The sequence below is a fragment of the Pan paniscus genome, chromosome 2 (assembly GCF_029289425.2).
Source record: "Pan paniscus chromosome 2, NHGRI_mPanPan1-v2.0_pri, whole genome shotgun sequence".
In the NCBI taxonomy this organism is placed as follows: domain Eukaryota; kingdom Metazoa; phylum Chordata; class Mammalia; order Primates; family Hominidae; genus Pan; species Pan paniscus.
In genome coordinates, this window is record NC_085926.1 from 104,628,524 (window position 1) to 104,656,358 (window position 27,835).

General features: G+C 37.0%; 1 protein-coding gene across 7 annotated transcripts in view; it reads right to left on the reverse strand.

Moving 5' to 3' along the window:
• The window catches only part of LOC129397422 (ATP synthase subunit a-like), a 903,826-nt gene that overhangs the window by 307,944 nt on the left and 568,047 nt on the right, over positions 1-27,835 (reverse strand). For 3 of the 7 annotated variants that reach the window (XR_010111632.1, XR_010111629.1, XR_010111626.1), the window contains exon 1: positions 104-1,608. The gene's annotated coding sequence lies outside the window, so the exon portion shown is untranslated. Of the gene's footprint in view, positions 1-103 lie in introns of those variants that run through there. The other 4 variants (XR_010111631.1, XR_010111628.1, XR_010111625.1 and 1 more) reach the window with 2 other exon arrangements.

A 27,835-nucleotide genomic window follows, 5' to 3' on the forward strand; every position in this document is an offset into this window, starting at 1 on the left:
CAAATTTGACAAACATTTTTTAGTACCTATTATATGTCACGTACTGAGTTAGGTGCTGAGATTATTTAAGATAAAAAAACAAAACAAAAAAACACAAACAAACCTGGAGGAGACTGTTGCAGGCCAAAAGAGTGAGGGTCGTGATCAACTCAGTATACCACTGGAGGCTATATGAGTAAACAGCAAACTGTTCTTATAAAAGCAGAATGTTGACAAACTGCATCTGCTGCCCAGAAGGGATGCTAAGGGCAGTCACAAACCAGGCACAAGTGTTTCTTGTGATTAGGCACAGCTGAAGCCTGTTAGCAATAATATGAACCTGTGGTCAATTAAGCAGCTGACCAATCGTTACTTCCTGCTCCCTGCTCTTTCTACCCAATAAACAGGAAGGGATGTAGAAGCTCAGGGCTGCTGCCTTTGCTCACTAGAATCAGGGAGCCCTCTTCTCCTTCCCTGGACCCTTTATTTAAAATAGTTTCTATTGTCTTAAGGTTTTATTTCTGCATTCGTCTCCCTTCGTTCAGTCTCGTAACGGCGGTCTCAAGTAGTAACAGTAGTAACTGTCGTAGTGACAGTCTCAAGTAGTAACCGTGGCAGTCTGCCACAGGAGACATGTCAACATATAATTACAATAATATCCAACTACTAATAAAGGAAAACACAAAACATTCAGAGAGTACAAATAGAGGAACAAATAGTACAAATAAAGTCAATATTTATTCTATTTAAGAGTAAAAGCTGGGCCGGGCGTGGTGGCTCACACCTGTAATTCCAGCACTTTGGGAGGCTGTGGCGGGCAGATCAGGAGGTCAAGAGATCGAGACTATCCTGACCAACGTGGTGAAACCTCATCTCTACTAAAAATACAAAAATTAGCTGGGCATGGTGGCACACACCTGTAGTCCCAGCTACTAGGGAGGCTGAGGCAGGAGAATCACTTGAACCCATGAGGCAGAGGTTGCAGTGAGCCGAGATCGCACCACTGCACTCCAGCCTGGCGACAGAGTGAGACTCTCTCTAACAAAAGAAAAGAAAAGAAAAGAAAAAAAAGTAAAGGCAAATACATGCATCTTAACTATCACACTAATTGCAATGTGCAATATTCTGATTTTAAATAGCTATTTAATATATAGGTATCCATTAAGTTGAAAGAGCTAGAGTACAAAGAATATTGCAGAACAGAACTTTATTTTTTCCCACTTCTACTTAGTGCCCTTTCAAACTAACTTTGTGGAGCCTGTTCTTCCTTTCCTCTTGGATGATCTCTCTGACAGATCCCATGATTGTTCCAATTACTCTCATTAGTTCATTCATTTTAATATCTCTTGAGCACCTTTTATCTGCCAGGTGTAGGTGACACATCAGGAAACAAAGCATGAAGTATAAACAAATAATAACAAAAATGCTTTATAATATGTAAGGTGGTAACAGGTGCTCTATAGTAGTGAAGATAAAAAAATGAGTTGTATATAGATCTATTTTTTTTTTTTTTGAGATGGAGTCTTGCTCTGTTGCCCAGGCTGGAGTGCAGTGGCGCCATCTCGGCTCACTGCAACTTCTGCCTTCTGTGTTCACGCCATTCTCCTGCCTCAGCCTCCCAAGTAGCTGGGACTACAGGCACCCACCACCATGCCCGGCTAAGTTTTTGTATTTTTAGTGGAGAGAGGGTTTCACTGTATTAGCCAGGATGGTCTCGATCTCCTGACCTTGTGATCCACCTGCCTCGGCATCCCAAAGTGCTGGGATTACAGGCATGAGCCACCACACCTGGCCGTATATAGATCTATTTTAAATGGACTGGTCTAGGAAGATGTCTTTGAAAAGTGATGTCTGAGACTTGAAGGAGTGAGTTAGTGAGGAACCCTGAGAATATGTGAGTGGGTGAAAAACTTTCAGGACAGAGGGATCTGCAAGTGCAAGTCTCCTGGAACAGGTGTGGTGTGTTACAGAGGAGGTCAGGGAAGCTGGAGCTGCTTGAGTGGAGAAAAATGATGTCAAAACAGCATCAGGATCATGGAGGGCTTTAAAGGTTATGTTAAAAATTTTGGACATTACTGTGAAAGAAGAGGGAAGCATTTGTAGGATTTTGAGTAAAGGGCTGACATGATATGATGTATTTTAAAAGGATCATCCTGGCTACTGTGTTGAAAAGTAGACAGTAGGAGATAAGAACTTAAATAAGGAGAGGACAATTAGGAGTCTTTTAAATTAATGCAGGGGAGAAATAATGATGACTTAGATGAGCACATCAGTGGGATCTATGCTGAGATATAGATTCTTGGTATTACTTGCAGGTAAAGCCTGCATGATTTCCTAATAAACTTGATGTGAGATGTCAGAGAAAAACATCAAGAATGACCTTTAGGCTATCCTGACCTGAACTCCTGAAGAATTGCTGTTACTATAGTCTGAGATGGAAGAAGACCAAGAAATAAACAGGTTTAGTGAGTAGATCACAATCAAGAGTTCAGTTCTGGTCATGTAAAGTTTAAGAAGCAATGATCATCCAAGTGAATAAGCTGCATACAGAGTATAAACATCCAGGTGGAGTCCAGAGGAATGGTCTAGGAGAGTCTAGGTGTCAATAGTAGGTATAAATTAAATTTAAAGTATTGGGACTGGATAAACTCTTAAGAAGTGAGTACAGTTAGAGAAGACAAGTGTAAGACTCAAACCCTGAAGCACTTCAGAACTTAGAGATAAGGAATTTGGGAAAACTACAGAGATTAGGAAGAAATAGCTAATGCTGTAGGAAGAAAACCAAAAGAGATTGTGTTCTGAGAGTCCAGTGAAGAAAGAATTCAAGGAGGAATGTGGTGTATCATATGCTGGCTTTGGATAAAATAAGATACCAAGATGAGACCACCAGATCTGTGAATGTTTGGAAGTCATTTGTGACCTTGGTAAGAGCAATTTTGTAGCATGATGTGGGTAAAAGCTTGGCTGCTGGCCAGGCACAGTGGTGCATGCCTGTAATCCCAGCACTTTGGGAGGCCAAGGCGGGCAGATCACAAGGTCTAGAAATCAAGACCATCCTGGCCAACATGGTGAAACCCTGTCTCTACTAAAAATACAAAAATTAGCTGGGTGTGGTGGTGCGTGCCTGTAGACCTACCTAATCGGGAGGCTGAGGCAGGAGAATTGCTTGAACTCAGGAGGTGGAGGTTGAGGTGAGCTGAGATTGCACTCCAGCCTGGCAACAGAGCAAGACATCACCTAAAAAAATAAAATAAAATAAAAGCTTGGCTGATCTAGAGCTCTAAAAAGAGAGTAAGTGAACAGATACTGAAAATTCTTGGTTATGCTGTAAAAGGAAGTGAAGTGCTCCAATCACGTTAGTTGTAAAAAACAAAAAGTGCCATTTCAATCATTAAAATGTCATTCTATGTATGATGAAAAACTTCCAGTTCTGACCTACTTTAGCCTTGAAAATGCTTCTGTGGCACAAGAGGGATGTGGGTGGCTTCTCCGTTTCCTTGACTCTCTCTTCTACGATGCCACTCCACTAATTAAGCTGCTGCTGGGTGCTTGGGGGCGGGGGTGAGAAAAGAAGAGAGGAGAAGGAAGGAGTTGTAAAGGTCAGGAGAGGTGACACTTGACCATCATTAATGTACTCTGACTCTTGTCTTTCAGCTTGGCAGGTATTTATGGCTAGCTTTAGAAAATATTCAAAATTGATTATTTTTTAAACTGAAATGAGGTCCATTTTTCTTTATTCAGGCAATGTGCCCTCCAACTAGTCTTGTAAATATTCTCTCACCACTCTGTTTTTGAGCAGTCTACTCCAGACAAACTGTTGAGCCCACCTTCCCACTAAGTCACTGTCTTTGGGCTAGGTTCCTCTAAGACCACATGATGGGCATGTTCATGTGGCCATTGCCATTAAAAATCTTTGGGAAAGCAGACTTTTATTAATGCAAGCACTTCTTCTCTTCAATACATCAACAGAGCAGCCAGGCAGCCAGGCAGACTTATGTATCTAGACTTTTCCAGGCTTGGGTCTGGGTGCCAAAGCTGTCTCTGCTACCCCGGCCATTTTCTTTGCTATATTCATTTGCCAAGGAGTAAATTATAAAGGTCTACATTTTAGGATAAACTGAATACTGATAACTTTTTTAATGCATACTATATCAAGCACTGTTGTAGAATTTTTACTCATATGAAATATTATATTTCTCATGACATCTCTATGAGGGAGGAATTCATTTTATACACAGAGAAAGAGAAGAACAAAAAAGTTATGTTTCCAAAGTCACAGAACTACCAAGTGACAAGCCCAGGATTTAAATTTATTCTGCTAATGGAGTCTATACTCTTAGCCAAAATTTTTCTCTGTAAGAAAGAAACTGAGACTAAAATCCACACAACTCCTAACTGACATTAAGGATAGGAAAACTAATGTTCTGAATTTAGATTCTGTATTTGTTACGTTATGCGATGGCATTAATTTAAAGAAGACTTTGGTCTTTAGTATTACAGTGGTCCAAAAGTAATCACGGTTTTCACCATGATTTTTAATGGCAAAAATTGCAATTACTTTTGCACTAACCTAATAATATCAATGTTGCCATTTGATAGATATCTTTAGTGCTATCTGTTCTTTTGTAGCAACAGAGCATGCGAGTAACATCAGGAAGAGGAAATTATTCTTGAAATTTTCCATAGTGAGCCATATGATGGGAACATCATGAAGGTAATGACCTTTCCTCACATCTACACATTTTGAAGATTCAGAATCTCCCTATGGAAGAACTAGCTATGAAGCCAATATTCTGGAAGGCACTGAGTTTCATGATACAAAGTACAGGGGGAAAAAATGAGTTGTATCAGGGAGAGCATTCAAGGGAAACATTTTCTTTATTTTCTTCTCACAACAAAGGAGAAAAGAAATGCTAGAGGGAAAAAAGGCACATAAGAATATGGATTATATATACCTATAGTCTCTTAAAATCAGAAGAAATTCTCAAGGTTTGTTTGGTTGATTTCCTAGATTTCTAACATTTTCATATTTTAGGTAAACTGCTATTAATATTGAGAGTGCACGTATAATAAGCAAGATTTTTACCCCTTAAATCCATTTTTATCTTATAATTCTATGATATACTGTATATTTTACAAAATTAAGAAAAATATACATTAAAATAGAGAAATATTGAAATACAGCACTTTTATATGGAATCTAAATTCAAAAAATCAAAATGTCACATGAGTCATCTCAAAGGCTAGCATTATACTGAAATCTTACATGCTTTATAGCAAAAACACAGCTTGGCATTAAGCCATTTACTGGAGGGGTGTGAGATGGTCCTTCCGTAGGAAATGCTGCCAATGTTATTAATGACCTATCCCAAAAAGTAAGCAAGCAGAGAGAAACAAAGTCAATTCAGTTATCTTCATTCAAACCTTAGAAGTTTATGTTAAAAATCCATAACCAGAAATGATTTTCAAAGAGGAAAAATGTGGACATGTCTTTTCTTGTAGAAAATCTCTCTAGATCAACATCACTGTCAGAGTCACCTGGACAGTTAATTCAAAATGCAAAAGGTCATTACTCATTCCTAGAAAATCTGATTCTTGAGTCTATGGTGGAATTAAGCTGCTTCCTGGTTGATTCTCATTCTGATTCCTACTGAAGCCATCTGGTAACTGGAACAGATACTCCCTAACCTCAGTCTTTGTACTGTATACATGGATACTATGCAAGGATTTGATAACATCATTTACCTTATAGTTAAATAATTTTTAGATATATGGATACATAAATATAAAAAAAGACAGAAAGGAGACACAGTCTTACATACCCATCTTATGATAGATGGAAATATTTAATTAGCAATTTCATAGTTTTACATGTATGTATTCACAATTTTGGATTGCAAAGTAAACACCATTAAAATTCAGCATATGCTTCTCCCATAAAGTATTGCTGTATAAATGATTTATATTTAACAATTCAAAAAATAATGTTTCAGAGCATAAATATTTCCAATGAGATATTATCAAAGAGCATGCTGTTAACTATAAGAATACAGCATAGTAGGCCAGGCACAGTGGCTCACGCCTGTAATCCCAGCTTTGGGAGGCAGAGGTGGGTGGATTACGAGCTCCCATCCTGGCTAACAAAGTGAAACCCTGTCTCTACTAAAAATACAAAAAATTGGCCGGGCGTGGTGGCGGGGATTAGAATCCCAGCTACTCAGGAGGCTGAGGTAGGAGAATGGCATGAACCCGGGAGGTGAAGCTTGCAGTGAGCCGAGATGGTGCCACTGCACTCCAGCTTGGGCAACATAGTGAGACTCCATCTCAAAAAAAAAAAAAAAAAAAAGATACAGCATAGTAAAGAATCTCAATATTAATATGCATAGTAAATAACATTTTTTCTGTAAAGTCATAAGCAGACATGGAGAACATGGAGACTAAGAAATCAACCTGGTATTTGAAATGTACAATGAGTCTTGAATAATGAAAACAGATTTCAAAATTTGGAGATCTGGTCAGGATGCTGTAGAGAGGGGGGATATTTTAGCAGATGGCAAGTATAAATTGAAATGTAATCTCAGCACCTGAACTTCCGTGGAATCACACATTAGCTAAAACTCAACTATAAAATCTAATTACATTTCTTTTGAAACCTTCTTTTAAAATGTTGATCAGTTATTAATAATTTGATATGTGTAACTACTAGGAATAGTAGGTAAAGACTCAGTGCAGTAAAACTAACTATAAAGTGTGTGTGGCTCATCTGTTCAGCCATCACGCTCGAGAAAATGTGCTCAAGTTCATTTGTGACGAACTGGCAAAGTTCTCATTACAAAACAAAAGCTCCAAACTGAAAAATGTTCTTAACTGTCTCTTAACTGGACTCAATTGCTTCTCTGCCATGAAATCTTTTTTTTTTAAGCGAAACGTTGCTTGATCATTTTCTTTTATTGTTATGCTTAAGAATAAAAACACATAAAACTGATCAATATGGCAATCAAGTTAATTCAATAAGACACTTTTTTATTTGTTTACCACCTGTAAGTGCCACAGAGACTACCACTACAGGAAAAGACAATAGAGGAGGAAGCTCTAAGGTAAGGTTTGAGTTAATTTGCTATATTTAAAGTTTCTTTAGAAAAATGTCCTTTGGTTTGTAGACACAGTTCATATACCATTAGTTGAAGCTGTGCATAGTTATACAGGGCGGAAATGTCTCCTTTAAGGTTAACGTCGTTTTACACTTACAATGTGACTTCTTTATTTGAAATGTGGCTAGTTTCATCCAGTCTAAATTGGAGATACGTATCATTGTCTCTTTTTGCCTCAGGACAGTACAGGAAATGAGATGTTTCATTTCAATGCATTTTTCTCAGTGGAAACTGTGTAAATAAATAGATTGGGAAAGATTTAATGAAATCATCAATAGCCTGGAGCCAGCTAGTGGCTCTGTGCTAAACATTTGGCATAATCAACTGTCTAAGAGATTGAAAGTCCTAGGTACTGGGATTTAAGGTTATCCTGAGCTCAGACAGGTGGGCGTCTAGAAAGGGGTTGACACAGCATCTTCATCTATACAAGCTAGATCAAATGAAGTAATAAGTGATCCAGGGCATTTTAATCAATACAGATAAGCCATTTGAATAATTCAGATGTTTAAATTTATATTTTAACAGTGGAAAAAATAGATTAGAGTTCAAGAGAGCTTAGTTTTCCTTCTGATTCTGTTATAACTCACTGGCTACCCTTATATAAGCCAAATAATTTCTCTATGCCTCAGTTTCCTAGCAGGGAAAATATGTCCTTGGAAAAGAACAGTAGTTCCCGTACCCTTTTACTCATAATGTTAAGATTTCTCAGAACACAAAAGAGAAGCCACAAAAGATGAATTTGGGAAGTTTATCCCAGCATCAACTGGCGCAGTGGTGCACTTTTTTATTGTATCTTACATTTCCGTTTGAAGGAGTCCTCCTGCTATAAAATATTTAAAACAATTGTAGTCTGGATGAGGATTTCTAAAATAACTTCCAAATCTGATGATAGCTTAGATGTCATGTAAATATATATGATGTAAAATATAAAATTCACATTGAATATCTATTTCTGTGAATTCATTTAATATGAATTGTATATTTTATATCAATATACTTATATATTCTTGTATATTTATATGATTCACTTAATATGAATTATATATTTTATATGAATTATATATTTATATTTTTAATAAATATATATTGATATAAAATATATAATTCTCAACTCTACCATGAGTAATCTTTATAGACACTACTTCTGTAACACAAGGATTTTCATCAACAACAATTAACACTGAAGAATAAGCATCACTCAAAGAGGAACAAAAGGAGGGAATATAGTGGAGATAAACTATGAAGGACCTCCATTTTGTTTGGAGAAAATCAATATGAATATTTGTATGCATTCAAGAACAAGTAGGAAACAATGTTACTATCTGCACCTTTTGCACTGGATGGGATACAAACGGAAACGTATATATTAAAGTGAGAAAACATTATTTCTGTAGTGTGAATTAAGGCCTCAAATTATTTCTAAAGCAATATTTTAGATTTATGTAACCATGACTGTTTACAACGATCATAAGAAATGCTAGACCTAAATGTTTTGATCTGATGGAATACTGTTTTATTGAATGATGTTTGAAATGAATGAGCTTTTATCAGAAATATTTTGTTGTACAAAGACTTTCATTGCAAAAAATTTTATATATATTCAAAGAGAATCTAAAATCCACAAGTGTAATTCGTTTTCTAAATGTGAATAAGAAATTGAAATGACATTCTATTGAAAGACATTTTATGAAAATTCAACTAGGTCCAGAAAACTGGAATGACACTGTACTTCATGTAGTCAAATTCCAACTATTTAGTAGGAAATTATTTTTTAAAACTCCACAATCTAATCCTTAACTGGAATCTTGAAAATAGGATTCTCACAAAGAATTTTGTTTTTATTGTAGGATATTTCATAAAATAAATGAAGTACATTTTAGGCGTTAAGAAATTATGCCCCAGCCTGTAATCCCAGCATTTTGGGAGGCTGAGGCGGGTAAATCACGAGGTCAGGAGGAGTTCAAGACCAGCCTGGCAAAGATAATGAAACCCGTCTCTACTAAAAATACAAAAATTAGCTGGGCGTGGTGGCAGGCACCTGTAATCCCAGCTACTAGGGAGGCTGAGGCAGAGAATTGCTTGAACCCAGGAGGCGGAGGTTGCAGTGAGCTGAGATAGCGCCACTGCACTTCAGCCTGGGCGATAGAGCGAGACTCCGTCTCAAAAAAAAAAAAAAAGAAAGAAAGAAATTATGCCCCAAATATTTATTCATTCTCACATATTTTCAATATCTAAAATGACGCAGAGAGGAGTCCTTCCAACTTGGCTAGTTTATTGTTATCAGTGATGGCATCAGTTCATGTGGTTTTAACAAGGCAACCACATAGGCACAAATAATTGGGTTTTGCTAAAAAATAATTAAACAGGGCAAAAATATTGATTTAACTAACTCAACTGAACTTCAGGGTATTTCACAATACCAACTGGATGGGAAATTGTATTTCTGAGTGCCTGCCCTTTGACAGGTTCCACTCCACTTCGTGAGAAAAAATAATTTTCATTTTGCCAATTCTTTAAGATAAATGTGTGCAGGCAGAGGCGCTTATAGAAAAAGCTCTAATCAGAACACATTACAGGAGTCTGTGAATCAGACAGGTGACTTTTACTATAGGTGAGAATATATTGCTTAGAATATGAAAACATGTTAAGTCAGCTGGAGCTCTTAAATATTTAAGGTTCATTAAAAGTTTGGCTTCATAAACTAAACAACATATAAAATGTAGGTTCAGTTACGTACGGGAGAGAAAAATGAAGTGTTGACCTAAAGACAAAGAAGTGTATTCAGACTAAATTAACCTAACATCATTTTCCACCTGGTCATCCAATCCAGATCGCATCTCCTAGTTAACAAGACAGTTAACATTCTAGCCTCTTGGAGCCAGGAGATTGCAACAATCCAGAAAAAAAAAAAAAAAAAAGGCTTTTGCCCATTTAGGAATGTTTTGACTCACCACAGTTGAGCAATCAGAAAGTCACTTGGTTAAGTAGCAGCTTTGGGCTGGTCCTCGTGCAGTGGTGTTTACAACTAATTGATCATAACCGGTTACAGATTTCCTTGTTCCTTTTCCACTCCCACTGCTTTATTTGACTAGCCTTTAAAAGGAAAAAAGGAGGTTTGATTTTCAGTATTGTGACACATTAATAGATTTATGCCATAATTCTTCAGAAAATTTTAAAAATTAGATTTAAATCAGGAAAGAAAAGCTAGAAAACCCGAACCTAAACCAAGACTACATCAAATATGCTGGTGTAAACCTACCTGTGGGGTTTCTGTGCTCTTTTAGGTATCTTCCAATTTTTTCTTACTTTGAAATGTTTGTCTAATTTAAAAGATAGATTATTGCTAAAAATTAATAAACCAGCATCTTAATCATAACTCTATAATATTCTTCTGATTAACCACTGAACGAAATTTCTTCTCCTTTCGCTCACCTCACTCTACCCACCAGGGGATAGACAAATTCCAAGTCAGAATCACATCTCACTAGAATCTAGTATTGATGAGCTCCCAAAGTGACAGAAAGGAAAGGGATTTTCCTTCCCTCTTAGTTTAGTCGATCTCTAAGGCAGATGGTTAATTCATTGCACCTGTAACCAATTAGCCATTCAAAACAACTGATTCTTCACAGTAAATTGTTGCCTTGCCAATCTGAGAAGCAGGTGCATATTCAATGGCTAAATTGCCAAGTGGTTGGATACACAAGATGAAATCATCCAAATACAAAATTCTGTTAGATAAATGTGTGGAAAAATATGATCAGTTATAATTCCATTCTAAATTAAGAATTTAATTATTTCAAGTTTTGAATCACAGCTCTGAGAATTTTATTTTTTTGATTCTGATATTTGGCTACTGAATTAAGCAGATGTTTTTTCAATGAAAATTAACTTTTTAAAAAAACAAGACTTAGAATTTTATTTTTCTTCTTTCTAGAAACAATGGGTTTTGATTATAATAAACATATTAACACATATTTCATTATATAGTAATTCATTTAATGCATCTGCTTTAAAATGGATACCTTTATATGAAAGATTTAACTTCCAGCCAAGGCACCTAATTAATTATATTGAACTGAGTATAGTATAGCCACTCTCATTTTGTGGAATGAAAATCTATGTGGCTTATTTTATTACTATAGTGCTAATATTATAAACTTCATAGACCTGAACCATTTTATCCTAGAAAATTATTCAATAAAAAATTCCACCTTTCTCACGTATGTTTTTTGAATACATGGAAAGGGTCCACGGACACTTTTTCTGGGCAGACACTTGTCTACACAATCCAATCTAAATGTCCCAAATTCTGTCTGCATTTTCCATCAGAATTGCTTGATGGTAAGCATATTAGTCCATTTTCACACTACCTGAGACTGGGTAATTTATAAACAAAAGAGGTTTAATTGACTCACAGTTCCTCATGGGTGGGAAGGCCTCAGGAAATGTACAATCATGGTGGAAGGCAAAGGGAAAGCTGGTACCTTATTCACAAGGCAGCAGGAGAGGGAGAGAGCGCAGGGAAACTGCCACTTATAAAACCATCAGATCTCATGAGAACTCACTCACTGTCATGAGAACAGCATGGGGAAAACAACCCTTATGATCCAATCACCTCCCACCAGGACCTCCCTCAACATGTGGGGATTACAGTTCAATATGAGATTTGGGTGGCAACACAGAGCCAAAACATATCAGTAAGGAATCACTTTCAAGAAGAGTATCAGACCCTGTTCAGTTGGCACCAGGATCTTATTCATACCTTCCCATCTCAGGAATTGGCCTGGAGGGTATTTATATGGGTAGACCATGGTCACATTCCTGTAACAAATAAGGACTCTTCAAACAGTTCAACCAGAACCCTGTTTGTAGAGGGAGGAGATACTATATGAAAGGTAACCAAACTCTAACTGGATAATTCAGGTAGCATCACTATCCTACTATCCTATCTCAAAACCCAGGACAGACACATGGGAGGCATCTTTAAATTAATCCCTCCCTTTCCACATCTCACATATCTCCAATCCTTTGGGTACTATTTTCCACGTTTCTGGTGTTTTCATTCTTATAGCCATTTTTCTTACGCCTTTTTTTTTCCAACTGATTTATTCAAAATATTCACACATCTCTTTACTTATTTATCTAATAAATATGGGCCAAATCTTCAGCAAGAGCCAGGAATGAGAAAGAAAATAGAGAATGGTGAATAAGGCAGACATGTTAAATGTTTTAATGGAGTGGATAGTCCAAGGCAGATAGGGACAAATACCTTGATAATTATAATTTTGTCCTAATCCACACCTGAGAATTAGGAAGGCTTCTTGGGATAAGTGAATGTCAAAACCAAGAGCTGGTGCTGAACCCCTTCTCTAATTAAGCACAGAGATCAGAAATAATTTTCCAGGTGTGGGAATTCTGTTTCTTGTCTCTTCACTCTCAATGCCAACCTCCACAGTGCTTACAAAATTATGTCTTTAAGAATACTTCAGGTCACCGTCATCCTCTCTGTAAAGATTCACCATTGTCTACTGAAGAAATTACAAACCTGAGATGAAATTGCCCGTCTCATTTTTTTCAACAAAGAAACTATAGTTCTATTTCACTGTAGTATCAACTCTTTGGTGAACAACAGGAACGGTTAGCCTGTTTTCTTTTGTTGCTTATTCTAGCAACTTATACCGGAAAATTCCTACTTATTATCTAAATTTCTGTTAGAATATTATCTTCTCTGAAAGCTTTCCCTTACCCCTCCATTCAGGCTTCATTGCTTATTTTTCTGATATTCCACATCCTTTGCTCCTCTATTATATAGCACCTATTTTATTCTGCTCCATGTATTAGTTTTTCTTTATCGGAGAAACCTAGGCTGTACTAGCTATATAAATACCCCCATCCCACTCCTCTAGGCTTCCTAGTTTCACATCCCAGTCTACAAAGACTTCTTCCCTGTGACTTTGCCACCACAGTGAAAATGGAATTGCCCACAATTTCCTGTCTTCCACCAAGTAGCAGGAAAAACTTGAAACCAGGCACCTGCAATGATATTCCTCACTAAGCTCCCCTTCAGCATCTCGAATTTGACCTTGCAGATATGTTATTTCTCTTCTCTTCCCCACTGCCCTGAGTCTCCTAGCATCCCCTTTTGTCCCCGCTCTCTAGTATTTCTGATGAACTCCCATCAAGAATCACAGCTCCTCTGCCAGAAATGGAAAAAAACTTTCCTCCAAATGTAAGTTTTCACAGAGATGGACTTGCCTATAAGAGATTATAGATTTTTGAAAAAATGCCCCAAAATGCATTTGCTTTTTGAGGTTTAAAGCTCCCCTAAATAAGAAACTCATACCAGGCTAAGGGAAATTGGGCTTTTTCTAACATTCTTCTGCTCTCAGAAGAATGGTCCCTTAGAAATTCCTTAACATTTAGGATTGTTACTGAGAACCCTCCCCAGGGGTTGCATGGATGCCCCGCATCTCAACCTTGGATAAGGGTGTTAATATTTGAAAACAGCATTTGAGACCAGCCTGAACAACATAGTGAAACCCCTTCTCTACTAAAAATACAAAAAACTAGTGTGGCGGTGGGCACCTGTAATCCCAGCTACTAGGGAGTCTGAGGCAGGAGAATCACTTGAACAAGTGATTCTTGTTTGCAAAGTTTGCAGTAAGCCAAGATCGTGCCATTGCACATCCAGCCTGGTCAAGAAAAGCAAAACTGCATCTCAAAAAAAAAAAAAAAAAAAGAAAATAGCTAACTCTTAGTCATAATATCTCTTTTATAGTTGCCCTAAGAAATATGACATGTCTTTTTGTAACTCAAACCCCTGGAAACCCCTGGGAATTTTGTGACTCTTGATACCCCAGAACCATGGACATAGGCTCTGGTTACACACATCTTCCCCTGCAACTACATTATGCCGGATTCTATTTTGCAAGTGCCTTTACCCAGTGGAAATCTTGCCTATGATGGTGCTTTGTGCACATTAGACACCTAATAGATGCATACTCAATTGAATTGCCCAGGAAAAAGGCATATGGCACAGATGACTAAAAAGTGAAAATCCTCTACAACATACCACATTACCATTTAAGGGGGAAAAATCTTGTTAATGTACACGGTGACAAGTTTATGTCCTGAAACATGAGACCTGATTAGCTTTTTATATTTTAGCTCTCATAACTACCAGTTTTATTGCTGGTCATAAAATTATCCAGCTCATTTTGAAATTCAGCTGCAAAATAGGACCCTTTGATCTCCTGTGATTATACCAGTTTATATGAACATACGACTCCATGTTAGGGGTCTTACTCAAATCAGGGTTTGGGAACATTAGGAGGTATATTGAAGAAGTCTCATTTGAGATCTCAGGGCCAGGAACTCATTGGGCATAGCTGGCAGTGGTAACAGCAAAAAGCGGAGTGTTTCCCCTGGATGGCATCATGTTGGCTGAGATTTTTTAGTCATGATAGCAAATCATGGATTCAGTTTTTATATCTCAGTGTTAGTATCTTAGTATCAGTTTCGTATGTCAGTCTTCATAGTCTTGGGCCGTACCCCTGAACAGTTCACAAATACCTGTCATTCACTAAGAACACGGGGGAACAACTTGAAACAATTTTTTTGATAAATACCTGTTGAGCAATTACTAGGGGTTCTGGGGTTATTCCGTAGATAAGAAACTAGCAGCAACACTCTAGTATTGAAATAAAAGGAAAACACAAAGACTTTTAACAGACCGTGGAATGGCTGACATATCTCAGATCCTCTTCTTGCCTAATTTGCTGCTATGAGATCTGTGATCCATTGAGAGAAAATTAAGCACTGGGAGATATTCACAGCCGGGAAACTTCTGGGCAAATGATTGTAGTCCTGATGCTCCTACTCTGCACAAATATGATTTTATTTGCTTCCTTGCTTATCTACATTTTCAGCATCACTTCTCAGGATAACAACACTCCAGCTATATGAAAAATAACATGGACGCTAAGCAATTTTTTCCTCATATAAAGGTAATTACTTTAGGTGTGTTTTTATTTTGTTTATTTTAATTTAGACATCCCTCATTCATATCTTGTATTTTTAGGTACATGAGCTATCTCATGGGTAAATCACCAACAACTCAGGATTACAGAGCAGACACACATGCACACTTGTATGTGCACACACACGAGCGTCGGTTGTTTTATCATTGCAAATAGCTCTTAGTTATGCACAACCTGTCCTCTTCCTCATTTTCCCATTATGCAGGCTTCCCTGCCACATACGTATTAGAAATATTTAGAAATACAAGGGTTTTCATTGGATCTCTCTATGAGAGATTCCCTACCATTGATCTGATCAATGACTGGAAGAGAACGCAGAGAGTGTCAGGGGGTCAGGATCATGGAGGACTCTGGTAGTTGTAGGAGGGCTGGGAATTGTGGTTAAGGCTAATGTGGATTGTGGCACCTCTAGGCATTGGTCCAGAGGACAGAGCCTTCATTGGATTGGTCCACCCACTGACACATAAAGTCACGTGGTAGAAATTTTTCACATTAGCTTAGGTTAAAAAAAAAAAAAACTGCTGCCTTCTTACAGACATAACAGGAAAGGAAATCTCCAATACGTGACATTTCAAAATTCTGCCTGCCCTGCCTTCCTTACTGCACAATCTCTTAAGTAAGAGTAAGAGCCTAGTTTTATGCGTTAGTCTAGTTGCAGTAAAATGATAGCTAATTGGAGGAAATGATATTGATTTAACATTTGCTAAATCTGTGAAACAGACCTATCTGCCATCTTTATGGTGAAATGGTACAAAAACAATGTCATACACTGGTCATGTATCATTGCATCTGGGTTCTTATCTCTTGTAAATTCTTCCACCCTCTAGTATTCTGCCTTTTCGAGCTTCAAAAAATTACACAAATTTTTATAATTAGAGGACTTCGGGTAGGTCAGGGTCTTTATAAATATACTGAAGTGGACTTCTCTCAGGTTTCCTTGCAGAGTTTATTTTCAGACTTCTTGGGCATGAAACAAAAAGAGACAGGAAGCCTCACAGATAGATTTTGCATCAGACAAAATACTTTTGAAATATGAACTAGATCACCTCTTTTTTCAAAGGTGGGGAATGTCTATCTCTCTTTTATTTGTTGATTTTCTAGTTTGCGGTAGTTGGGAGACCTTATATTTCAAGTCCCTCAGGACTTTTCCTGCTGGTTGAAGAAACTCATGTCAAAATGGACATTTCCTAATAGGAGAGCACTAAATTGTCTATGAAAACAGATTATAACTCTATATTTACTGTTATAAAAGCATAAAAGCATGCTTCATGGAGAACCTTGAATTTAATGGAAGGAGAAGAATATAGAGTTTTCATAAATTTATTTTTTGCAGTTATCTCCCTTTACCTTTGTAAAGCAGAAAACTAAGCTCCTTTTGTATCAGCTTGGTATTTATTGACATATTAATACTTAAAAACACTAAGAATAATAACTGAGATGGAGAGAGAGAGAGACAGACACAGTGAATCAAAATCTTTTCTACCCACATGTATTAATCAAAATATGCTAGGTGTGGTAACAAAAAATAATCTTGTGGTTTTCCACAGCAATGATTATTGTATAGACAGATTCTGCTATATGTCCAGCATAATCTCTCCCTACTTGCAGTTAGGAGCTTCACCATCCTGTAGCTGCATCATCTGCAACACTGAGCTTCCCTGATCAATAAACAAGAACAGACTGTTGGAGGCCTCATCCTACCAATTCAACGCTATGGCCTGTAAGTGACAAAAACCACTTCTACTGACAGCCTTTGGCTGTCAGAAATTGGCTGCATGGACAAGATTAGATGCAAGAATAAATTATGTTTATCCTCTTATTTGCCCAGAAAGAGAAGTAAAAGAAATATGGGTAAGCATTCCCACTCCCACATTATCTACCTCTGTGTTTCTCAAATTACATTTTCTTGTCCAGAGCCAATTTTTTTTTTTAAGCTAGTAAGGAGATCAGGGTAGGGAAGTGGAGACATTATCAGGGGAGGGAGCGAGTTGCGGTGGTCTCAAGCAGTTTTTTTATATCTCAGAAATGGTGGTAGAATTGAAGTCACCAAAAAAAACAAGCCCTCATCTCCACTGCTGTTCTATTTCACTTCCCTGTGCACATACGCCTCATAATCTGAAGCTACAAGGCAAACTCCTTATTATGCCTTATAGGACTATAGGATTAATAGATTTGCATATAGAAATATTGTTTAATATTTGCATTTTAATATGTAATATGTAATCCTCAATTGTTTCTTGAGTAATTACTCTAATATTATCTCTACTATTTTTATTACTACTTCTACTGTTATAATTACTTACTATTAGTTAATATTTATTGATGGTCTACTGAGCTAAGCAATTTAAATATGCATAATTTTCAAAACAAACATACAATGTAAGTGTAATTATCCCCATTTACTGTAAATAAATTGGACAACAAAGAAATTTATAATTTGTTAAATAATGAATCCAGATCTATCTGACTCCAAAGTCCGTGATGTTCAACACTATGGGTAACATACAGAGTAATAGGGATTTATTCTCATGCCATCATCTGTAATCAGCTATCTTAATACCTAAGGTTCTAGGGTAGCAGGGTAGCTGTGCTAGTTGCTGAAAACGTTTCACACAGAACTTAACATGTTTTGGGCATTTGAGTGTTTAATAATGCCAACATATAACACTATTTTTTTAAGTAAGATGAAAATGCATCTTGACTATTGATTTAAATTTAGATCTGTTTTCTGAGTGTCAAAGCAACTTACTAGAAATACATCATTTGCAAATACTGCATCATCACTACACGTTGCCATGAACATCAAGTCGCTTCACTAATTCAAGTGTTGAAATCAATAATTGATTAAAACTCAAAGAGGCTAAGAATTATCCCTTTATGCCAAATTGGCTGACGATAGCCTGCACATGTAATTACAGGTTTGTGTGTGAGACAAGGTAGCTGTATATTTTCTCACATTGAAAAATCACGTCTCACTCATAAAGTAGATGGAATAGTGCTCATGACTTCCAGGACACTTTCATGTTTCCGAAAATTCAGTAATTTCTCAATTATTTTTTTTTTTTTTGAGACAGAGTTTTGCTCTGTCACCCAGGCTAGAGGGCAGTGGCTCAATCTCGGCTCACTGCAGCCTCCGCCTCCTGGGTTCAAGCAATTCTCCCACCTCAGCCTCCCAGGTAGCTGGGATTACAGGCGCCTGCTAGCATGCCCAGCTATATATAGTTTTGCCATGTTGGCCAGGCTGGTCTTGAACTCCTGACCTCAGGTGTCAATTACTTTTAATTGGAAAAACTGCAGTTACGTTTGCACCAACCTAATATCTCTTGTTTGTTCACTGCCAATCCCTAGAATCTAGCAAACCAATGTTTGCTGTTGTTTGATATTATGTAAGATTTCAAGTCAATCTGTTATAAAGGGCAAAGAAATTTTAAAGTCTATTTACTATTAAGTTAAATTTCATGAAATGTACAAGATCATTTTTCACTGATCTTTCACTGAACAATCTCTCAATTATCCTTTCTTCTCTGTTGTTTGCTTAAAATAAAAATATAAAACTCTGAATAAATTATTCATTATTATGACATGTGTCTATAAAGAAAAAATTGAAGTTTAGAAGAGTACATGTATTTATACCCAGTTCTTTTTCCTAACACATTTGAAATAGTACATGAAATATATACACTGCAATAGGATAGAAACATCATAAGGGCAGGTGAAAGGGAAAAATAAGGTAAATAGAAAATCAGACTCAAGGCAAAGTTACCCAAAAATGTACTGGGATTTTTAAAACTTTAAGTTTTGAATTTGACTGTGAGATTCCTAATAGCCAAAACAAAGTAAAAGATACTATCATTTTATAATTTACTAAGTTTATAAGGAGATGAAATACAATTGGCCAGAAAAAGCCAGATACACACAGGAATAAAAGTGTTCACTCGTTGGAGATCACGTACTTATTGAAACCATGTTGCCAATAATATCTTTGTTATTCTTTTTCGTAGAAGAGATTGCTTTCCAGGACATAGAAGAAAATTCTATAGCATCTCATTACTTTAGAATCACATCTCAGTTCTGAAATAAAACCATATTCAAAAATTACCCATAATATACACCAGACTCATTTTTAAATGACATTTGATGGTTTCTGAAGCCCAAATCCAACTTCAAAGTCTCTATATATGATAAAGCATATTCAAAAAGTGAGTGACAGACTTTGAAAGCCATTTTCAAGAAAGTGTTCAGAAATATTTTGAGTGATGTTGATATCATAGGAAGACACATATAGCATATAGGCTCTTAAGGTGAATATTTGAGGGAGATAATGCTTATTGTTATTATTCATGTGACTGACCAAACAATCATATTCGATTGTGATTGTACAATATATGGCAGACCAGGGTGAGCACTGTGATTGCATAGTTTCTTAAATAGCGTTGGGGTACAAATAATCAGTCCTTGCCTTCGATAAATATATTCTTAGGTTTTTGCATGCTTCTGTGTACAGATATTTATTCTCCTTTAAATGAAGTAAAAATTCCTTTAGCAAAGAAAACTTAATTCTTATTTCTTTTTACCCTTTGCCACTAGCAAAGCTCCTATTAGGTGCCAAAAAATGCTAATTAGATAAATGAACTCTGCTCTGATCACCTGAAACACTAGCAAACTGCCTGGCTCTCCTGTCACATGGCACATGCAGAAGTGGCCTCACAACATATTTCCACATATTTTTTCTTCAAAAGGCAGCAAGTTAATAAAAAAGAGATGTGAAATATATGAAATATTTTTATAATGTCCTTCTTCTATGCCTTGGATAAATGCTAATCCGAGATTCTGTAATCTGCACGACTGGTATAAGTGACGGAACACATAATTTTCTGATATTATTTTCTCAGGCTATTAAGCTCTGCCAAACCTTTTAAGTATATTGAATTGGAAGATCATGTTCCCACCATTTCAGGAAATTGGTAGTGTCACAGCCCAACAACTTGAGAAAATAATGTTATTTTAGACCGGAGGTAAAAAGAAGAAATGGCAACAAAGAAACTATGTAAAGCCTCAGACTGGAAATAGTAAATACTTGCCCCGGTGATGTAAAATTTTGTCAATGTGAGAACAGCAGCACAAAGAATATCCTTGTGATTTATTTAACTAACGAGCTTTCTTTATAGGTCTCTTATTTATACAAGCAACTGTAAATGTTAACCCTTTGGTTTTTTTCATAAATGAACACTTTCCTCTGGTGGCAGGGGTTGGGGACTGGAACGGCTCTGTTGACAATGGAAGTCCGCATTGAGATCATTTAGAAAATAAGTGCAATGGGATAGGTAAAGGCCTATTTAATGAAGACAATTTAATAAAAACCACAAAGGAATGTATTACACAAACAGATTTTATTATAGAAAAATGGAATGCGCTGGAAGAGTGATTTTTAGACTTGGTGATCTTTCAGAGGAAAAAGAGTGAGTACAAACTTTGCAACCTGTTGGCTCTTCCTAATTAGAGGTGTGACTAGAAGGGAGATGGCAAAGCAGTCTCCAAATAAGTGCTGGTTTCCTAGCAACCATGGCTCCAGTGGCTTAACCAGATTTTAAATGCAAACAATCAACCTCAGTACTAAGCCTGAAAGGGATGTTAAGTAAATATCATGGGCAAACTGCAATTCTTCCAAAGAAATGCTCTTCAGAGGCTGTGGGCTGCACTACCAGTCTTTAAAGCCCTCCACTGTGCTCAGGTGCCTGCAATGGGCTCTAAGTCAGCATTAAGTTACATTATGCCTAGACTGTCCCTGATATGCCGATGACCCTACTTATTTCCTCCCTGAACACAAGGCTACATGTGGCACAAACAGACTACAGAATTGAGGTGGCTTAAACCTGATGTGGATCGACGAGAATTTTTTTCTACTTCATATTTTGCAGCTTATTTTATTTGATTGTGAGTATATTCTTTACAAGCTGTTTTTTAATAAATTTTCTGTTTTGTTCAGTAATATCTTTTCCATTTTCCAAAACACTACCTCAAGAGGTCACTCAATCTAAAATTCTATATGATGTCTTAAGATATCACAACCCTTAAACGCAGCATATGTTTTCAAAACACGTCTCATTCATACAAATTGTTAAATAGAACATTGGTTTGAGTAGAAATTAAAAATGGGTCAATATGAGCACCTCTAGAACCTCTTACTTACTGGCATAATATGCCCCAATACTTTATGGGCAAATACGGAATTTCTAGAAACATGACTAGAAAGCAATTGATTATCTGAGCTAGTTCTCTTGCAGAAGAGGTCTCTGACTGTCCTCAAGGTAAAACTGGAAGACAATCAAAGCCATGGAATAAACCCAGGAGCCTTCAATCTGAATGCATGATGGATACTCACCATTCGACACAGAAGACCGATCACAGAAGAAGTAGTACATTATCCTGTTGCAGGGTGGGTACAGAGGCCTCTTTTAGTAAACTTTTCTTATTAAACTTTTTATTTTGAGATGATTGTAGATTCACTTACAGTTGTAAAAAAATAATAAGAGAGATCCTATATATCCCTTATCCAGTTTCTTCATTTGAAGGGACTTTTAAACCTTGGTGTACTCAGTACAACCAGGAGCCATCAGTAGAGTTGTAATCAAGTAAGTCAGCCTCCAGAAGAGCTCTCCACTTTAACAGTTCCACATATGAGCTTTGTTTGCACGAAATGGTAACTACCACTCTTGGGAGAGTACTGTTAACAGGTAGTTCACCAGAGAGCTCTATTGAAAAGGTCTGACCAGTAGATTCAAGAGGGGAGGTCTCTGAGAGTCAAGAGGTGACTCTTGTCCTTTCTTTTTTCAGATTTGAATCAAATGGTTTTGGGGGCTTAGTGGGCATTAATAAACTATAATATTTGGTGATGTTGGATAAAGTGGTTTGGCTAAACCACTTTAATTCTTAAATTCTTCTACTGCAGGTAGGATTCCCTTGGAATACATGGTTGTAAAATTGGAGATCATTAGGCAGGATATTTATTAGGGAGAACTCCTGGGATCAAAACCTATGGAAGGGAAGGGAAGTAAGGCAGGAAGGTAAAGAAGCGTTATTGGACAATGAAGAAAATTGTGCTGCATGCAGATCTAACAAAGTCCACAGCCAACATGGAGGGCCCCTTCAAATTTGTTTTGCCTGCACTGAGGATGCCAGACCTTTATGTTCTTACATTGACCAGTCACTGGATGCAAGCTGTTTGTTAGAAGGAAATGTGATCTTGGACAAAAGAGCTCTTTCCAACCCAAGGCAATTTACAGAAAGAATCAAAAGCTGAAGTCTGTCAGATAGTATTGCTCCCAGAAGCTATAGAAAATAATGCCTCATTTCTAAAGGAGAAGCCAGGCAATACATAACAGCATCCACTATATTTCATCCATTGTACTGCTCAGTTCTATTCCTTTACATATGTTCTGACTTGGAATGACAAGGGTTATAGTTACGATGAGCTTTTTCGTTTTAACTGGCTTTGACTTATAGGAAGAAGATTTATGGGATGAATTAAGCCCATGCAACTGTAGCTGATCTTAGGGCTGTAATTAATCCTCAGCATCTCTCTTCTTTATCCAGGCGGAAAAAAATCAAACCAGTGTATTTTTCTAGATTTTCCTAATCTTCAATTAGCACCTCAGCTTGTTTTGGGTCTGTGGTCACCATGTGCCTCCAAGACTGTGGCTGCTGTTCTTGTCCATGCAAGTGGATCGCTTGGGAGCCAAACACAGAATTCTGTTTCATAACTGGAAAACATCAGCCTTACTTCCCCCTGATGATCAGAGTCCATTCCCTGCCAGGATTGTGACTCTTTGTGTTTACTGCTTTTCCCTTATCCAAAGGAGTTCAAGGTGACCAGGAGAAAACCACAGTTTATATGCAATAGGACTTTTGCTATGTCCATGGTAAAAGTGTTCTCCCTTTGGGTATCAGGAGTTTTAAATCTGCAAAACAGAGCCAGGCACGGTGGCTCACGCCTGTAATCCCAGCACTTTGGGAGGCCGAGGCGGGTGGATCACAAGGTCAAGAGATCGAGACCATACTGGCCAACATGGTGAAGCCCCATCTCTACTAAAAATACAAAAATTAGCTGGGCATGGTGGCGTGTACCTGTAGTCCCAGCTACTAAGGAGGCTGAGACAGGAGAATTGCTTAAACCCAGGAGGTGGAGGTTGGAGTGAGCCGAAATTGCGCCACTGCACTCCAGCCTGGTGACAGAGTGAAACTCTGTCTCAAAAAAAAAAATAAATTAATTAAAAAAATGAAAAAATCTGCAAAACAAGATTGTGTACACAGAAAGCACAAAATTTCCATAAAGCACAATTAGGAGTGATAAAAAAATGTGCAGACAGAAACACAAATAGAAGTGATATTAAAGATGGCTACCCTTGCTTCAATCCCTCGATTCTCAAACTCATGTATTCCACCTATTAGGGACAGGAAACTATCTAAAGGCCATCTATCTACTCATGTAGAGATTGGTAAACTATGGCAAATAGGCCAAATCCATCCTATTGCCTGTTTATATAAACAAAGTTTAACTGGAACACAGTTATAACCATTCATTTATATATTATTTAAAGCTGTTTTGACACTACAATTGCAGAGTTGAGTAGCTGCCACAGAGATCATATGGCCTGAAAACCTAAAATAATTTTTATCTCACTCTTTACAGAAAGCTTGCCAACTCTTGATGTTATGTGTATATCGCATCCTGGAAAGTGGTGCCCCGTCTTTGTAAGGAATCATCTCCAAGCTAGCACCTCAGTTTACCTTCACCAGTCCATTTTGTTGCTCTATCATGCTGATAGCTTCCGGGTGGTATAGTGTGGAGTGTGGCCAAAGGATTGCATGGTCATGTGCCCACTCCCACACTCTATTTCTGCAAAGTAGGTGTCTTGATCTGACATGATATTGAGTGAGATCCTATTTCAGTGAATCACGTTGTAAACCCTTGGTTAGTGGTGCAGGTTGACATCCTGCAGTCAGAAAAGGCAAACTTATACCCAGAAAATATACCAATTATTGGGAAAATGAATTGTTGACATTGGAGGGTAAAGGGGGTCAAATGTAGTCAACTTACCACAAAATGTCTGGTTGGTTTTCTTGAGGATGCTGCTGCATTAGGGATAGATTATTTGTCTCTGTTGCTGACAGGTTGAAGGTTCAGTAGTGACAGTAGATAGATAAGTCTTGATGAGTTTGAGCCCATGTTCTTGACTCCACGCAGAGCTCCCATCCCTCTCAAATGGCTATTTCCTTTTTGTGCCCTTTGTGCAAGCACTGGAGTGGCCAATGACAGAGGCTGGCTGACATTAATTGGTTAGGTCATTTCGTCTCTTTGGCTGTTTAGTGCCTCTTTCATAATGACAGCTTTTTGGTGATATTAGCATGCAATACAAAAATGCTGACATTTTATGTCCACTATGCAAGGTACATCTGTGTGCCTCTATTCCATTACAATGTCCCCTATCTTCCATTTTTTTCTTCTTTCAGGCCCTGGCCTTCTAGCCAAGCCATTTATTCCTGCTCATGAATCTCTATGTATTCTTGCTTTGGACTGCTTCTCTTTCCTTATAAAATGGATGAATAGGTATACCAAATGCAGCTTGCCCATCAACTTTCCCTCACCGTTGGATCTTTGATGCCTCACCCTCACACCTCCCCCACCCCTTGAGTGAGACAGTAGCATAATCATGGTCTATTTTTGGCTTGACTAACAAGACAACATATTTGTAAATAAAGCTTTGCTTTATTCCTCCTCCAAATTCCTATGTGGCCATAAATGAAAGCAGAATAATAAGAGGTTCTGATACAAAAGCGAACGACATGGTGGTGGGGGTGGAGGTGAAGTGAGTGGTTCGGGGAGAGACAGAGGGGGTATCTAAGTCATCTGCTTAAGATACAAGCTTAAATCATGTTTTCTGGCATTGCTTATGCATTATGACAGATACTCTACTTCCATATTACAATAGATTCCTGATGGGCCTACTTATCTTAATTCTGGATCTAGCTTCTGAGGAAAACTCTGACCACATGGTCATTTGATGAACCACAGTGAACCACTCTATTTTTACCAGTGTCCAGTGACAAAAAGGAGAAACTGTTCAAAAGGCATATAATTCTCTGTAAAGCATTGCTCCAGAATAAACTATATTATGTTTCTTCTACTGAGATGTGCCAAATGCTCCATATGTGTTTTCCTACCACAGGATCTCCAAAACAGTATAAGGCCCAAGAAGCAGAGAGGTTTGTACTGCAGTCTGGCCCCGCTGCAGATCTTTCCTTCTCTAAGACCACCTACGTCATACTTTAAATGGGCAGAGCAGTTTGTGTGTGTGCATCTTTTATAACTGCCTCAGTGTTATTGTGAAAATTGTAATGTTTTAATACATAAAAGTGATTTATTGGCCTGGCGCTGTGGCTCATGCCTGTAATCCCAGCACTTTGGGAGGCTGAGGCAGGTGGATCATGAGGTAAGAAGTTCGAGACCAGCCTGACAAACATGGTGAAACCCCATCTCTACTAAAATACAAAAAATTAGCCAGGCTTGGTGGCAGCCTCCTGTAATCCCAGCTACTCAGGAAGCTGAGGCAGGAGAATTGCTTGAACCTGGGAGGCAGAGGTTGCAGTGAGCCGAGATCGCGCCACTACACTCCAGCCTGGGCAACAGAGCGAGACTCTGTCTCAAAAAGAAAAAAAAGTGATTTATTGTAGTAATATGTTTTAATTCAAACATATTATACCTAACTTATTACTATATATTTTTCTGACTTTAATGTGATATGTGAAGTTTTATCCTTCATTATAATTGTGAGATGATGCTAAGTTACATGAACATATGTTCTTCATTCAACAACTTCCCATAGCTCAGAGACTAGAGTTTTAGTAGGTACTCATTAAATATTTGTTGATTAATGAATAAAACTCCCACTCATAATAATCAATAATCAATATCAACAATGATCAATCCACAGATAAAGTTGAGTCTTACTACATATAAGAACTAAATGAGTTGCTGCGACAATATACTAACCATCATATTGACTCCAAAGGGAACTTGGTATTAGAGACATAGTATCTTAGGGCTGGAAGGGGCTTTCTCATTCAATTTAGTCACCTTTTGCAAATGAAATAAAGGCTCAGAAATGGATAGGGACATGTCTGAAATGATGTCCAACTGGTTGCATAGCTACATCATAATCTAAACTTCTCAACAACCCTCATAAACATTGTTTCCATTATAGCATTCTATATGGCATTATTTCATTCTTCTGGTTTGCTACAGAAGTAAAATGTTTTCCAGGACAGTATAAGATCTTAAAAATTTTTCCATTAAAAACACACATTAAAGCTTATTAACCTAATTTTCAAATTTGGAATATGGTGGAAGGAAGACTAATAAACAGTCATTTTGATATAAAGGAGTAAGGGGAAAAAAGTTTTAAAAACTAACATCATGTTCTTGCAGTATTGAATTAAATTTCATGTTACTTCTGTTTTCAGATACCATTCTTATTTCCAAACCAGTACCCAGTAAAAGACACATAATTTGTTAATTCATTTTTCTTTCTCCTTCCCTAATTCCACCAATTTTAACTTTCTTATATGAAATAAGTATGCAATGTATCTCATAGGCAATGTGATTTATCTTTTCCAATTTCCAAATAAATAATGATGAACAAAAACATGTATCTAAGGCCTGATTTGAACTTAACAGAAAAATATCACCATAATCAGTTTTACATGTTATAAAAAATGTTTCAAATGCTATTAAAAATATTTGATTTTTAAACACTTAGATAATTTCTAAAAAAATTTTTCCTACTGATTATTTAGACAGGATGTTAGAAGACCTTAGGGGAGATATTAAAATCAGATGAAATAGTGATATGAGGTCATATCTACTTAATGCAGTAATAAAGGAAATGAGAAATGAGAAAACCTGAAATATATAAATATAAGGCTGTCACAACAACACACAAGTAATAATCAAAATATTTTCTGTGGCATTTGAAAGCCAACAAAAATTGCAAGGTATTGAGAATGAGCAAAAGGGTGGTTTTCTTGAAAAACTTTGACCAAAGATTTGAAGAAAATTAAGTTAACAAAGATCTTAAAATAATAATACAGTGGGAGAGTTTTTTATAGATGGCTCCTCCCAAAAATGATTTTTTTCACCATTTCAAGCGGTAAAAAAATATTTTTGGATGGAAAAAATAGAACCTAGCAATAGAATTCTCCACATAATCATGTCACAGAACTGCCTCCAGATATGTCAAATATATCTTGGCTTATGTTCTAGAATTTTTGAGATCATTAACTTAACGTGCTTAAGTGCCTTAAAAAAGAAATTGGTTATTTTCTACATTTCCATTTAAGGTTATATTCTGATTTCAGTCTTTTTAGATTGATGAAACCCTATTTGCTATATACTATGGATACCTTTTAACATTATAAAGTAATATATCCAGCGTTAATTAGGAATTTTTACAAATGGAATAGGGTCATATCGTTTTATTAAAATGAAGAGATTTTGCTTCTAAATGCTAACCATTAGGAGCATAACCAATGTGTTGGGCAGAATGTGTTTAATGTATACTCACATAGGTTTGGTATTCTTACTTTTTAATAAATTGCCTTTGTAACACA